Here is a 14,705-nt window from a genome sequence, read left to right on the forward strand (position 1 = left end):
TGGCTCCCGGAGCGAATCTTTTTTAAAAAAAATATATTTTATTGATTTTTTACAGAGAGGAAAGGAGGGGGATAGAGAGTTAGAAACATCAATGAGAGAGAAACATCGATCAGCTGCCTCCTGCACACCTCCTACTGGGGATGTGCCTGCAACCGAGGTACATGCCCTTGGCTGGAATCGAACCTGGGACCTTTCAGTCCACAGGCCGACGCTCTATCCACTGAGCCAAACCGGCTAGGCCCGAGCCAATCTTTACCCTTGTGCAGTAAAGCGGGTGTTTGTGCTGTAGCTGGAGGCCAGGGGGGCGGCCAGGGCCCTGCGGCCGGGGGAGCAGGTGCAGGTGTCTGCGGGCACTTCTCTTTGGGCCTCCACCGGCCGAGGTGTGGGCAGCGGGCGTTTCTCTTTTGCGCCTTCATCCCGAGGCCATCCATGCACCCCTGCCCCTCCCTCTCAGAGGACTTCATTAGGGACCCTGCTTCCTCCTTTCCCTGTTGCCTTTCTTCTAACAGCCTGGCTGACTCACAGGGCCAGGGCCTCCTCTCTGGAGAGCTGACCAGCAGCCCCCCCTCCAGTCCCCTTGCATCCGGCAGCCTGCTCTCCCCTTGCCACCCGGTCAGCTTCCCCCCTGCAGGCAGAGGAGGGAGCTGGGTGTCCCTCGGATGGTCCGTGCCTTTCCCCGGGACTGCCGACTGGGCTCTGCACCCAGTAGATACTCAGGGCGAGGGCCGCTGCTCTCCAGGCCGGGTGCCAGGTCGCGCTGTAATGTGGAGGATGCAGCCCTGAGCGCCCGGCCTTCCTGCCCCACCTCCCCTCTGGCCATGCGTCCAGGTGGGACCTGCCTCTTCTCGGCTGGGCAGGCGCCTGCTTTCCTGACTTCCTGTGTTGCCTCTAGCCTAGGAGTAATTTAAGCCTCAAGCAGGTATGTGCTGACTCGCTCTAGTGTAACCAGCTCAGAGCTAGGCCCCTGGGAACAGGCAGGCACAGGCCCCGTCCGTCCGGGGCAGCACGCACTGACCCTCGCTCGGCCAGTGGTGCGCGCCAGAGGTGAGGGCTGTGATGGGGGAGCCCCGCCTGCTGTTGGCCCCTGTGCCTCTGCCACCTGGACCCTGGCCGTTGTGTCGCTTGGATGGGTCCCTCCCTCTCTGGAGAGGATAGTCAGGTGGCCTCTCCCTGCAGCGTTGGCCGCCTCCTGCTGCCTGCCGGGTTACTCTCCCGCTGTCTACCCTTCACACCCGCCCCGGAGGCAGGGAGGCCGGCGGCGTCTCTGCGGTCACTGAGGAGCCGGCGCTCCTGGGTTCCGAGCCCCCGTGCGGGTTTGGGGGCCGCCGTAAAGGTCAGCACCCAGGACCAGCTCCGATTTTCCTGGGAGCCCTGCTCAGCGTGGGGTCCCGAGCAGCTCCCACCCTGGAGCCCAGGACGCGTCACCCGGGGCCTGTCGGGGTTTCTCTGTGGAGAATTCTGTTCCGTCTTTTCAGACCTGCCGGCAGCAAACACTGGTCCCTGCCCAAGGGGAGGTCCCCAGCCCGGAGGAGCGCCCCCAGCGCCCTGCAGAACCCCAGTTACGGGCGAGTCCTCATTCCTACGATCCCCCAGCCCCGACGCTGAGCTTGGCTCCCAGGGTCGTCGGCGCTGGGTGCTGAACATTCCCGGCAGCCCTAACCCTGCGCGGGGTCTCGGAACCAAGGAAGGCCAGTGCCCCGAGGAGCGTCAGCCCCTGTGAGGCTTCAGCAGGGTCCGAAGGCAGGAGGTCACAAGCAAACCACAGAGAGGACGACATTCGAGTTTTATCTGATGGTTTCCGTCTGTCCGCCTGCTGGACAGACACGCCCTGCGGCCGAGGCCTTGTGTTGGGCTCCGGCGGCGGCGGCGGCGGCGGCGGCGGCCTGCGGACCGCGGCACCCAGGTAGCTGCTTTTCTCCAGGAACAGGGATCATTTGAAAGCAGAGCCTCCCCATTTTCCCATAAAAAGGAGATTTTGCAGCATGATGGTGAATTTGGCACGTCCTCATTATTATGGTTTTTGTGCAACACTTAAAGAAAATAAAAGCTGGTACAAAGGTATGTTTGTTTCTGAAATGTGTTTCCTTTCCCAGATGTCCTTTCTGCCAGTTCCAAATGCACTGAGCTCAGCTCTCCAGTTTCCTCTGCAGGCAGAACAATGAGGTCTCTGTGCGCACGTGGGGGGGGCTCCTCTCGCCTCGGTGGAAACCACCAGCCTCTGCCAGTCGGACCGGGAGCCGCTGACTGGCGGGGGCTTGGCGGTCTGCTGGCCCATGGGGGCAACTTGCAGGGTGGTGGCTTGGAGGCACCGCAGCCTGCACCTTGGTTCAGATCCTTGGGTTTGCTGCGTGACCTCGAGGCAAATGCTTGCATCTGCGTGGCGTGTGTGTACCCCGGGACTTGGTACTGTACCTACTACCTGCCTTTGATCTGGCCCCTTGCTTCTTGTTGTTGTCTTTCTGGCATCAAACACTGGTCCCTGCCCAAGGGGAGGCCTCCAGGACACAGTGTGGGTGCAGAGTTGGCCGGAGAGCCAGGTAGAACTGAGTGGGCGTTCCCAGAGTCCAGCGTACCTCGGGCCCTCCTTGGCTGCTTGGTCTGTCACTGCTTTCTTGAGAACAAGTGTGTGTGTGCTCCGCGGGAGAGCTGTGAACCACACACATGCACACAGGCGGGCTCACACGATCACACACAAATGCATGTGCACGCACACACGAAGGCATGTGCGCACACACACACACACACACACACACAGAGGGCCCTCAGAAGTGCATCCTTGGTTGACTGCCAAGGACAGCTAACGGACCCCTACAAGCTTCCACTCGGCGGTTTTTATTCTGGTCACCATTGAGCACCATCTCTAAGGAGTGACTTTATTTGGGGCGTACCTTTAATGAAGTCCTTATTTTTTCATAAGTGCCTCCTGCCTCAGAACACTTGAGATACGAGCATCTAGCCTTAATAGATAAAAATAGCTAATACATATTGACATTTACAGTGGGCTCAGCAGGTTCTAAGAGATGTTCGTCGATTGTCTCATTTGCTCCTTCCAGCCGCTCTGGAGGCAGGGTGCCATCACCCCCCCATTTCATAGATGAGGAAACTGAGGCTGGGAGAGCCCATGGCACTTGCTCAGGGTCATGGGGCACTAAATGTCCGCAGACCAAAGCGCCAGTGCCTGTCTCTGAATCGCTATTTGAATTACAAAGTGTTTTCTTTCCTCTAAAGGAAATTGGCCAGAGAGTCCCCAGTGCATTTAAATGAGTGTGCTGCGGGGCCCAGACCTCGGTCTCCTCAGTGGACAGATGTGGAAACTGAGGCCTGGAGCGGGTGGTGCCGCCTCCTGTATGAACCGAATGCCTGTCCCAGTGGGGCCTCCGGGTTTGGGGTGAAAGCGACGGGCTTGCCTCCCACCAGGATGGACCGCCAGCGTCCGCTCCCCTCTCGCCCTCCGCGGGCCCCCAGGCGCTGGGTCCCAGGCCCGCCTCTCTCAGTCTTTGCCATGGTCTTGGGCCACTTCCGGGAGCCGGGCAGGCTGGGAGCCGTTGAACCGAAATGGTATGTAATCAGAATGCTATATTTTGTCGAAAATAAGAATGTTAGGAACAGGCTGGTTTCTGGCAAGTCCAACTGGGACTCTGAAATACATATTTTTCCCTGCTCTGCCCTAAACCTTCTAATTAGAGAAAACGCACATTTGCGGATATAAATCAAACGTCATATTCCCTACAAACTGGTCCTAGGTATCACTGAGTCGTAACATTCCATAGTTGCTAAATGAGGGCTTGCAGTGTGTGTGTGTGTGTGTGTGTGTGTGTGTGTGTGAGAGAGAGAGAGAGGGGGGGGGGGGAGAGAGAGAGAGAGAGACGGACAGACAGACAGACAGAGGTGCCCTGTGGTGAGCCCTGGCCGCCTGTTTGCTTCCCTCTCAGGCCCCTGGGCCCCCGTTTCCCTGCTCCCCTCCCCTCTGTCAGCACCTGCCGGGCCGCTGCGGTGAAATATATACGTTTGCCCAATTAAAACATACTTAGCAGGGGAAATGGCTTTCGGGGCGAAGCACTTTCCCTCACAGGAAAGGCTCTGCTGAGCAGTGTTCCGTGACCAGACCCCGACGTCCGCCCCCGTGAATGGGCTGGGTTTGGGAAAGGTGATTTGGCTCTGGCCACGGCCCTCGAGTGGGCTGTCCTCCCTTGCTGGAGTCTGACCTGACTGCACCCGCTCTGGGGCTCAGGGGCCTGGGGCCTGGTCAGCGGGGGACCCCCTGGTTCTGCGCTGTGTTGCGGGGCGGGATGTTGCCTCATCTGTGTGGACCCATGTCCTGGAGACTTGGGGTCCTTTGTCTCTGGGCTGGCTTGTTGCACACGGTTTCCCTCCCGGTAACCAAACGAAGAAGCCCCTTCCTCAAGGCAGGCCTCTCCTGGCCGTGGCCAGAAGGTGGCCAGTGGTGTGGGGGGAGTGGGACGCCGAGGTGTGGCCCCAGGCGGCCCCCAGCCTCCGAGGACATCTGTCTTGTTTGTGAAAAGGAGTGGAGGTGCTGGGGATGGAGGTGGCCATCGCCAGCGTGCGGGATTCCCGGTGCCCTCGCCAGGTCTCTGTGGACACATCCTATTCAGTGTTACTTCCGTGTTTTCCATTTCACGTTGCCTCCAGGCCGGTGTTTTCTGAGATGTGTCACCTGGGTCAACACGACACCATGTTTTGTGATCAGATACATGGAAATCCTGGGATTTGGGAAGTGAACTGGGCTTCCTCACTGCATGCAGGACTTCTCAGAGCCTTTACGATGGTCACGACACGCCAGAATTGCTTCCCCTGTATCTAGGTTCAGAGTCTAGAATCGGAAGGGCAGTATGTGGCGTTGTGAGAGGTGGAGGAGGAAAAGCCCAGCTTAGGATGGGGGCCCGCGGCCAGCCCTGCCCGCCGCCTGCGTGGCCTCCGTGAGCGGCGTCCCCTGTCAGAGCTGGATCTCCACCCGCTGGAAGTGAGATGAGACCGCTGCTCCCTGGGGGGCTGCCAGGATCCACTGGGGCAGCCCGAGGGTGGGTAGCACGCAGCAGGCCTGCAGCAGATGCTGGTTTCTCCCTCTGCCCACCCCAGGGCGTGCTGTCCCGTGTGGGTGCTGGGCTGGGGGCCAGGAGCTGGTGGCTGAGACTTGCAGGGTGGGGGGACTCAATGACCATCTGATGGTCATCCCCAGTACTAGGGGTGACCCTCTGCTGGGTGGGAATGAGGGCCACACAGTCACTCCTGGAAGGGGCCCAGGTCACGTGGGCCGGGGTCAGGACCTCAGAGTGACCTTTGGGAGCATTGGGCTGCCTCGCCGGACACCCAGGGGTCCCTCTGGCAGGCACAGCGTGGGCCTGCTCAGGTCCTGGGCCTTTGCTTGTCTCCCAGGACTTCCCAGAGCAGCTGACCCGGCTCCTCCTGGAGCAGAGGACCTCCCACCTGCCCCAGGCCCAGCCCCCACTGCGGGCAGCTCATCTCCCTGAAATGGAGGCCCGGAGGCCAAAGTCCTGTTCTTTGTGCTCGAAGGTTTTCTTTTTATCTTTTGCAACTGATTTCTTCTTTCCTGCTCCACCCCCCGGACTGACCTTGGCTGCTTCCTGCTCGCCTGCTTCCCTGACCTTTGCAATGTGGTCCCTGCTCGGGAAACCTGCCTGGGCCTCGGGGTTAATTGCTGCCTTCCTATAGAGCCGTGTGTGCCCGTGTGAGTGTGTGTGTGTGAGTGAGTGTGTGTGTGTGTGTGTGTGTGTGAGAGAGAGAGAGAGGATTAGAGAGACTGAGATGGGGGACGGGGGACAGCAGGAATGGGGTGACTGAGCCAGGAGGGGGAGAAGGAGCCGGGATGGCTGAGGGTCCTGGGGCAGGTGTGTGGATGGAGGAGAGCGGGGGTGGGGAGCAGGAAGGAGGCACCAGGACCCCGCAGGTAAGAGGCAGGTGTGAGGCGAGGGTAGGTGCTAGGCGAGTGGGGAGCAGGGTGCCGCCCCTGTGCTGGGCTGGGCCTGGGGAGCTGGGGAGAGAGTTGGTAGCCTTTGTTCTGCAGCCCCTGACGTTTACAGACGGCAGGAGAGCAGCACCCCCCGCGTACTGCGTTAGCCCAGATTGAGAGTAGAACTTCCAGTGTTCCAGAAGGTTCCCCCAACTGCTTCCCAGCCCTCCCCTGCCCGCCCCACCCAGGAGGGGCCGGTCCAGTCGCCTGTTCTGAACTCCCCGTCCGTCCGGTGGTTGTGGTACAAGCTCTTTCTACCCCAGCAGCCTTGGTTTAGGAGGCGGTGGGCCGTCCCCGGGGCCGGGGTGCAGTCCTGTGCCCACCTTGGCTACATCCGCCCTGATTTGAAGCAGACGATGGCCTGTAGTCAGTACGTTTACACAGTGCCAGCAGCTCACAGATCGACAGATCGTTATCGTGATGACCCCTGGGATGGGGGCAGGGGGGCGGGGGCGGAAGCAGGGCCCTCCCCCAGAAGCCCCTTGGCAGCCGGGCCCTGCTCTGCATGGGTCCTGGGGTGGCCTCAGCCATCCCTGCCCGGAGTGGCGGGCTCTGGGTCCTGTCTGGGGAAGTTCATACAGCGCGTTCAGGGAGGTGGGAAGAGCTGGGCAGGCTCATGGAGGCCCCGGCTGTCACCTGGGCCAGATGTAGCCACCGTGGAGGGTTTGTGGGGGTGGGAACAGCTAACAGCATGGAGGGGGAAAGGTTGGGGTCTGCTGGGGTCTTGGTGGGATCCATGTAGGGGAGCCTGGGGGGCCGAGGCCACGTTGGGGAACCAGGAGAATTTGGGGGTGTTCCCTGGCTTAGTGGGTCCTTAGGTGCGTGGTTAGACGGGAGGCTATGACAGCTCAGCTATCGCGCCGCCATCCGGGCGTTGGAGATGTTATCAGGGTCCCGCCTGACTCGGCCCCTCAGGCCTGCAGGTTGGAGTGTGCTGAGCTTTCCATAAAAGGCAGGACATCTGTTCAGTTCAAGGAAACCTAAGGTTTTATTGTCGTCGTAAATGTCAAGTCTGCTTTAGCACATGTGGACAACTGCAGAGCTGTGTCCCGGGCGCTGGCTGAGCTGGGATAAACGTGGGATTCTGTCGCTGGAATGGTGGTCGTCCTGGCTGCCCCAGGGGCCGCTGCTGAGCCGGGTGCGGGGGACGGAATGTGGGAGGGGATGAGGGGGGGAGTCCTGGCTTTAGGGATTGGTCACGTAAAAAGTGAGTGTGGTGTGTATGCTTCTCCCACCTTCCTTAGGAACGTTCCATGGGAAGTTTAGGCCTGATTTTCCGAGAAGGTTGGCGTGCAGTTCCCAGCCATTTTAAGGCCCCTGAGCTCTGCTCCGGGCAGCCAAGTGCGCGGTTCTCGCATCGCACGTGGAGCCGAGGGGCTGACCCTCGCGGCGAGCCGGGCGGCCACTTCGCACGCACTCGTGGGACCGCACAGATGTCTCCGTTTTAGCCGGAGCGGTGTTTTTCACGCGTTTCCTCTTAGACGGGAAATAGGACTTTCCTGCCCGGGGCCGGGGAGCCTTGGACACGCCCCGCCCGGCCCAGTCTCTTTGGAGGATCCATGTTTTACCATAAGGTTCGTGAGAATTTTTCAATCTCCTTGATCGTCATGCTAGTTTTTATAAAATGACGACGAACTTGATTTAAAGCACCTGGAATTATGTCTAAGTCATAGTGGCCAAGAGTGTAAGCAAAAAAATAATACAACAATACAGAGAGACATGGAGGAAGACCTGCATCGGTGCCCATGGATGGGAGCACCATGTCCCAGCGCTGCCGCTTCCCAAGGGGACCTATAGATTCCATACGATCCCCACAGCGCCCTTCCCCCGCTCCCTCCCCGCCCGTGTAGAAATGTTGGCGCCTGGCGTTGGATGAAGTGGGTGGCGAGGGGTGCCGTGTAGAGGGGCCAGTGGTGATGTGGCCGGGGGTGTCTGCGTCCGAGAAGTGCGGTGGGCGGGTGAGAGGTGGCAGCCCGCAGAGGCTGCACGAGTGGCTGGGCGTTGGTTATATCGAGCAGAAGTGAATATATAGACAATATATAGACAGTCGCAGAAGCCAGGTATCTGCTTGGGAGGTACTGACAAGCGCAGAAAGCGGGAAGGTTAGAAGGTACCCTGAGGACATGTTTAAAATCAGCAGGACAGCCACAAACACGTGAATGTTAGTTACCACACGCCAGCGCGCGCACACACGGAGGAATAGTACAGGTCCGTGGTTGGCAAACCGCGGCTCGCGAGCCACATGCGGCTCTTCGGCCCCTTGAGTGTGGCTCTTCCACAAAATACCACGTGTGGGCGCGCACGTTCAGTGCGATTGAAACTTCGTGGCCCATGCGCAGAAGTCGGTTTTCGGCTCTCAAAAGAAATTTCAATCGTCGTACTGTTGATACTTGGCTCTGTTGACCAATGAGTTTGCCGACCACTGGTCTAGGTGTGTGTATAAAAGTGCACATATATACATAGTCAGTTCTTATTATACGTGGCACTCACGTTCTATCAAGTTGCCGTAAACGCCGAGTTCGCCGACACTGACCCGTAGCTCCCAGCGGAAGCACGGGGTTAGGTTCCTGCGAGCCCCTGGCCACAGCATCTTCATCCCCCATCAGTACACAGCCTTGTGCGCGCTTCTGTTCAGAGACGCTTTGTTTAGTACATATTGTTGGCTGGTTAACACTGAACCCACGCCCTGCAGCTCTCACTCAGGCCCGAACAGCGCTCGCCCAGCACACATTTCCCCGCGAGGCACGTCGCCCCTTCTCACGTTTACAAACACAAGACGGCACCGCTTCACAGTGACATCACCAGCAAAAGGCACAGACGTGTGACCTGGGGGGCGGGGGGTTGCTAACCAGACGGCGAAGAGGACGCTGCCGCGGGTTCCACCTCGCGCTGAGCGAGGCCCAGGAGTGGCGCAGCGGCCCCGTTGGCATCGGCTTGGGGATGTGAATACATTTCAGCAACTAGGGATGCTGTCCAGGTGGAGCCTGGGAGGGGAGCGGACGGGCCGTGGGTGGGTTTCCTGGCTCTGTCTCCCGAGCAGACCCGGGGGAGCGACCCCCAGCAGCAGTGAGCACGCCCAGTGCCCAGGTCACGGCTTCTAAACATCACTCACCACAGCCGGGAAACAGGAGTACTGGCTCCGAACCCATTTAAGGAACTAGGAATCGATGGGTCTGCACTGGTTTAAAAACGCAAATGAATGGTTGTAGATGTGCTTTAGTGACCAGCCGCCATTTAAAAATCCTGAATGGAGGCTGGAACTGTAGTTCTAAGTCATTCTATTGAGTAGCTTGTAATATCCTATAATCTTACTACACCTTGTTTTTATTATTTATATTGTTTTGACTTGTGGTAAGTTACACGTAACATAAAATTTACCATCGTAACCCAAGCGTCCAGTTCAGGAGTATTTTTTTAAAACTATATTTTATTGATTTTTTACAGAGAGGAAGGGAGAGGGATAGAGAGTTAGAAACATTGATGAGAGAGAAACATCGATCAGCTGCCTCCTGCACTCCTACTGGGGATGTGCCTGCAACCAAGGTACATGCCCTTGACCGGAATCGAACCTGGGACCCTTCAGTCCCCAGGCCGACGCTCTATCCAGTGAGCCAAACAAGCTAGGGCCAGTTCAGGGGTTTTAAGTACATTTGCATTGTTGGGCGCCCACCATAATTTAATTACCGATTGAAGCCACTTTCACACGATAAAGCAACATTGTATATCTCTCTGCCCCCTACCCCCAGCTCAGCTGTGTCGTTGTTGCTTTTTTACACTGTAAACATAATGTGGAATGCCATAAAAAATTGCAACAGAGATTTTGTAGGATTTGGGAAGCTGGCTGTAAAATATAAGGGGGTGTAGTGGGCTCATGACAGCCTCGGAGTGATCAGGAGGGACCGGCTGGGCAGGCGCTGGGCGGATGGCAGAGCCCTTGTACCTGGGCGCGTGGTTTTGGCGCAGGGCTGGACAGGCAGACAGAAGGACAGCGGAGGGAAGGTGGAAGGTGGGAGCAACCCAGGCAGACCTGGAGGTGTGGCCCCGGGCAGAGGTGGCAAGCAGGAACTCCTGCCCCTGGGGATGGGGGCACGAGGTGGTACCGGAGGGTGGGTAGCGGGCGGGAATAACCAGTTTGAGAAAGTCAAGCTAGAAGGAACTCAGAGCTGTTAGGCGTCAAGGAAATTGTTTATGAGCCGTTGTGAGTGGAATTAATTAACTGGAGTGCATAGATGCATCTTGGTGTCAGGCCAGGGCATGCTCAGCATTTGCTGAGTCTTGTTCATCTTTGAAGGCTCCGGTCTCCCCTCCTCCAGGAAGCCTGCCAGGGCCACCCGTGGCTCGCTCTGCCTCCTCCCAGAAGACTGCCCGGGCCCTCTGACAGCGCTCTCTCCCCGGCTCCAGGCACCGCCTGTCCATGTCACTCATCTACCTGTTCTTCTTGCTTAGGTGGTTAACTGCATGTGTGTGCATGTATGCGTGTGTGTGTGTGTGCGCGCGCGCGTGCGCGCGCGCAGTGTCCTGGCGTTGGGCAGATTACAAAGCCCTTGTAGGCTCCTTGAATGTGGCCCCACGCTGTCCTCCACTTCTCGGCCTTCCCCACGGGGCTGGCACGGGACAAAGGACCGTTCCTGACGGATGAATCCATAGTTTGCGTCCAGGCCCCAGCCTGCTCCAGTGAGCAATGTAACGCTTGGTGAATATCAATAAGGCATGTTCTTAAAATGTGGCTGGTTTTGGTGCAGTAGCAGGGGATTGGGTTACCTTGAGCCGGGCTGTGTTTAGTGTAACCATGTGAACGGTGTAAAACACAGGCCGTGGGGATGGAAGCCCGCACATCTGTTACGCATTCTATATATAAGAGCTGGCTATGCTTACACGGGTTAAAACGGGGCTGTTGGCACCGGGACGCACCGTCAGACTCCCGACTCGGCCGGGCTGGGCCTGGACGTCAGTCAGTCACGGGTCCTGGCACCAGAGGCCGAGGTGGGGGGCACGCCTTTTCTCTGGCACTGACTGGCCGAGGGTCTTGGGAAGTCAGACCCACCCTACCTCTGCTCCCACTGCACTACCAGGGAGGCACAGGGAGCCCACAGGACGCTCGGGGGTGTCCTGAGGGTCGTGCCGAGCCGGGGTTGGGTACATCCGGGGTCACGGAAACGAATCTGTGCCTTGTGAAACAGACTGGGAAGCCAGGAGGGCGAAGGAAGGTCACGGGGCCATCGGTGGGCTCGGGGCGCAGCGATGCCTTTAAAAAATTATTTATCGAGGTGGAGTTCACGGAACATAAAATCAGCATGTTAAAGTGAACACGTGAGCGGCACTTCACACAGGCACCGACTGTGCTGTGTGCTACCTCCTCCACCTAATTCCAGGACATCCCCATCGCCCCCAAAAACGCCCGCCACTCCTCATTCCCCCTCCCCCTGCCCCTGGCAACCATGGATCTGCCATCTGTCTTTACGGATTGGCCAGTTTGACACGGAATGATTATGATACGCGGCTAGCTCCTTCACGTAGCGTCATGTTTTCAAGCTTCATCTATGTCGCAGTGTGTCCGTACTGCATTCCTGAGTAATATTCCACGAGGCACGTTTTGTGTCTCCATTCCTCCGTCACGGACGTCCGGCTGTTCCCGCCTTCTGGCGATGGTGAATAATGCCGCTGTGAACACGGGTGTCTATTTCCCTGAGTCCCTGTCTTCAGGGACCTCTCGGGGGCAGGCCGAGGCGCGGACTTGCGGGGTCACCTTTGAGGAGCTGTGGGGCCGCTTGCCACAGCAGCCAGCACTGCCTTTTACGAGGAGCCCCCCCTTCCTGCTTTGTAAGTGAGGAGGCTGAGGCTCCTAGCGGAGATGGAAAGTCTTGCTCCAGACCTCTCCGCTGGGGCCCAGGCTGGGATTCGAACCTGAGTCCGAATGGAGGAAACATTGTATCAATTACAGCTGCCTCCTCCGCAGCCTGGCTGGTGTTTACCCAGCGCTTAACATGTGCCGTGACCAGACGGAGCCTTTGTACGAATTGTCCTGTCTAAGCCCCGTAGTTTCCGGGGTGGAGGTGCGGTGAATGGCCCCCATTTCACAGACCGGTCGTCGAGGTCCGAGAAGCCCAGGTCTGAGCCGGTCCTGCTCTGAGCCGGCACCCTGAGCTGGCTTCCAGCTCACACCGGGAGGCTGGCCCCGTCTGTTGGCCCTCGTGATATACGGCCCTGGAAAAAAAAAGTGTACAGATAACGTCATAGAGACATAAGTGGAATGTGGGGTTCAGACATTCAGAATATATTTGCCCGGAGACTCAACAAGGTCATCTTTCCCTTGCCCCGTCTCCTTGTCAGACTTTGCCCCCACCTCGCACTTTCTCTCTTTTTTTTTTTTAAAATATATGTATTTTATTGATTTTTTTACAGAGAGGAAGGGAGAGGGATAGAGAGATAGAAACATCAATGAGAGAGAAACATTGATCAGCTGCCTCCTGCACACCCCTGACTGGGGATGTGCCCGCAACCAAGGTACATGCCCTTGACCGGGAATCGAACCTGGGACCCCTCAGTCCGCAGGCCGACACTCTATCCACTGAGCCACACCGGTCAGGGCATCGCACTTTCTCTTAACCGCGGTCCCAGCGTACATCCGGGCTGAGAGCCACAGTCAGGGTGTGTGTTTTGACTTAACATGTTCTGACGTTACTGCCATCATTTTCTTAATGCTTTAATGGACACAACGTTCCACCGAGAACAGTCTGGTTATCCTGATATCGGGGATATTTTGCTTGTCTTTTTTCTTATTACCAATAAGGCTGCAGCGAATGCTGTGACTGGGACCTTTCCCTTCCTTCGGATTGGTCCTGGAGCGCGGGGGTGGCCCGGCCAGCGGCTCAGGCTTTCGCCCTGTCCCCTCCTCTTCCTTCGCACATGGCATTGCTTCGTCTCATTGCCCCAAGTTCAGGCCACCCGTCAGGAGGTCATCCTGGGTGGAGTGACCTTGGGCAGGTCAAGGCACCTTCCTGTGTGTGTTTTTTTAAAATCCTCACCTGAAGATACGTTTTGTTTTTTAATTGATTTTAGAGAGAGTGGAAGGGGGGTGAGGGGGGAGAGAGAGAGAGAGAGAGAGAGAGAGAGAGAGAGAGAGAGAGAGATCTATTGGTTGTTTTCTGTACGCACTCCAACCAGGGATCGAACTCCCAACCTTCGTATGTGTCCTGACGGGGAATCGAACCCGAAACCTTCTAGTGCACAGGATGATGCTCCCACTAACGGAGCCGCCCGGCCGGGGCCAGGCACCTTTCTGAGAGCCTTCTTATCTGGCAGATACGCAGCTGCGACCCCTGACCTGTGGGGGCTGCGAGAGGAGGGGTCTTGGGCCCACGGGCCTGTCCCTGGGGTAGGCATGGAGCACCGGGTCTGCCCGCCTCCCCTGTGCTCCTCCTGGGACAGTCACACCGGCTGTTCCCTCCGCCAGGGACCCTCCCTCAGGCCTCCCTCGCCCCTTCACGTCTTTGCCCGGGGCCCCTGTCTCGGTGAGACCATGGAGGCCGTCTTAGGTGAAGGGCACACCCAGCCCTGTGCCCGCTCTGCTTTCCACACACAGTGCGTGTTCCCGGAGCCCACGGCTCCTGACCGACGGCAGCCGCCGCCCGTCTGTTTCCCGCTGGAACAGAGGACACGGGGGGGGGGGGGGGGGGGGGGCGCTCTCGGTTCCGTCGTGTGTGCGCAGGTGGAGGCCGAGCCCGCTGCACGCCACTCGCCACACCCTTCTGGTCCCGCCGGCCCCTCCTCCTCCTCCCGCCTGGCCCTGTTCCCACCCGCATCGCCTCGGCCTCCCTCTGTCCGTCCTGTCCTCGCCTTTCTCCACCGGTGGGAGAGGAGGACCCGTCTCCCGGATGAGCTGGGGCGCCCGGCCCCTCGTTGGCACGGGGCCACGTTAGCTGGGGTGGCCCAGGCCCCGAGGAGGGTCCTGGAGGGAAGGTGCAGCGGGTGCCAGCTGGGGAGGGCGGGCGGGCAGCCACCCACGCAGCGGCCCCCCTCGCTGTGAGCTCCCCAGGTGACGGGAGCGTGCAGGGGTGCCTCCGAACACGGAGGAAGTGAGTTTCTAACTGTCTTCGACGCAGGAAAGAGCCGCCCCTCCCCGAGTCTCCCTCCGTTGGGAAAGCACAGAAAAAGGAAAACACCCCGTCCTGGGCCTTTGAAGGGTGCACCTGAACGGCCCAGAGTGTAAACCGCGGGGAAATGCGGTCTTTCCAGTTCGGGGAGAAAGAACAGAGCGGAGCGAGGATCTGGGTGCCCTCGCTCGGGCAGCTTCTAAGAGCTCCCTTCCCCTCCGCCCCGCCCTGCCCGCCAGCCTCTGGCACGGACGCTCCTGTCGCCTCGGGGACTCTTCTCCTGTCCCCAGCGCTGGGGCTGGCGACGCGCCCCCGGGCACTGCCCTCCACCACTTCCTTTCTGGCTGGCGACTCCGGGTCTGTGGGCCGGCCCCCTGGTGATGTCACACCCGGGGTACCTCTGGCGTGGGGAGCCTGCTCCCTCCTGAGACCAGAGATGCTGGTTTGGAGTAGAAGGAGGCGTCGACGACCCTCTCCCTGCCTGCTTCCACAGGGGGTTCCCGGGCTGGGGCTGGGTCCCCCTGGTCGGGGGACGTCCCGGGGCCTGTGACAGCACCCTGTGGGCACCGGCATCGAAAGGGCCTCTGAGCGGCAAGGTGTGGGCCTGCCCGACCCCTTCCCAG

General features: G+C 58.9%; 1 protein-coding gene across 2 annotated transcripts in view; it reads left to right on the forward strand.

Annotated features, from left to right (window-relative positions):
- The window catches only part of LRP5 (LDL receptor related protein 5), a 76,663-nt gene that overhangs the window by 12,413 nt on the left and 49,545 nt on the right, over positions 1–14,705 (forward strand). The gene's annotated exons all lie outside the window — the stretch shown is intronic.

Source organism: Cnephaeus nilssonii, assembly GCF_951640355.1.
Source record: "Cnephaeus nilssonii genome assembly, chromosome: 13".
In the NCBI taxonomy this organism is placed as follows: Eukaryota; Metazoa; Chordata; class Mammalia; order Chiroptera; family Vespertilionidae; genus Cnephaeus; species Cnephaeus nilssonii.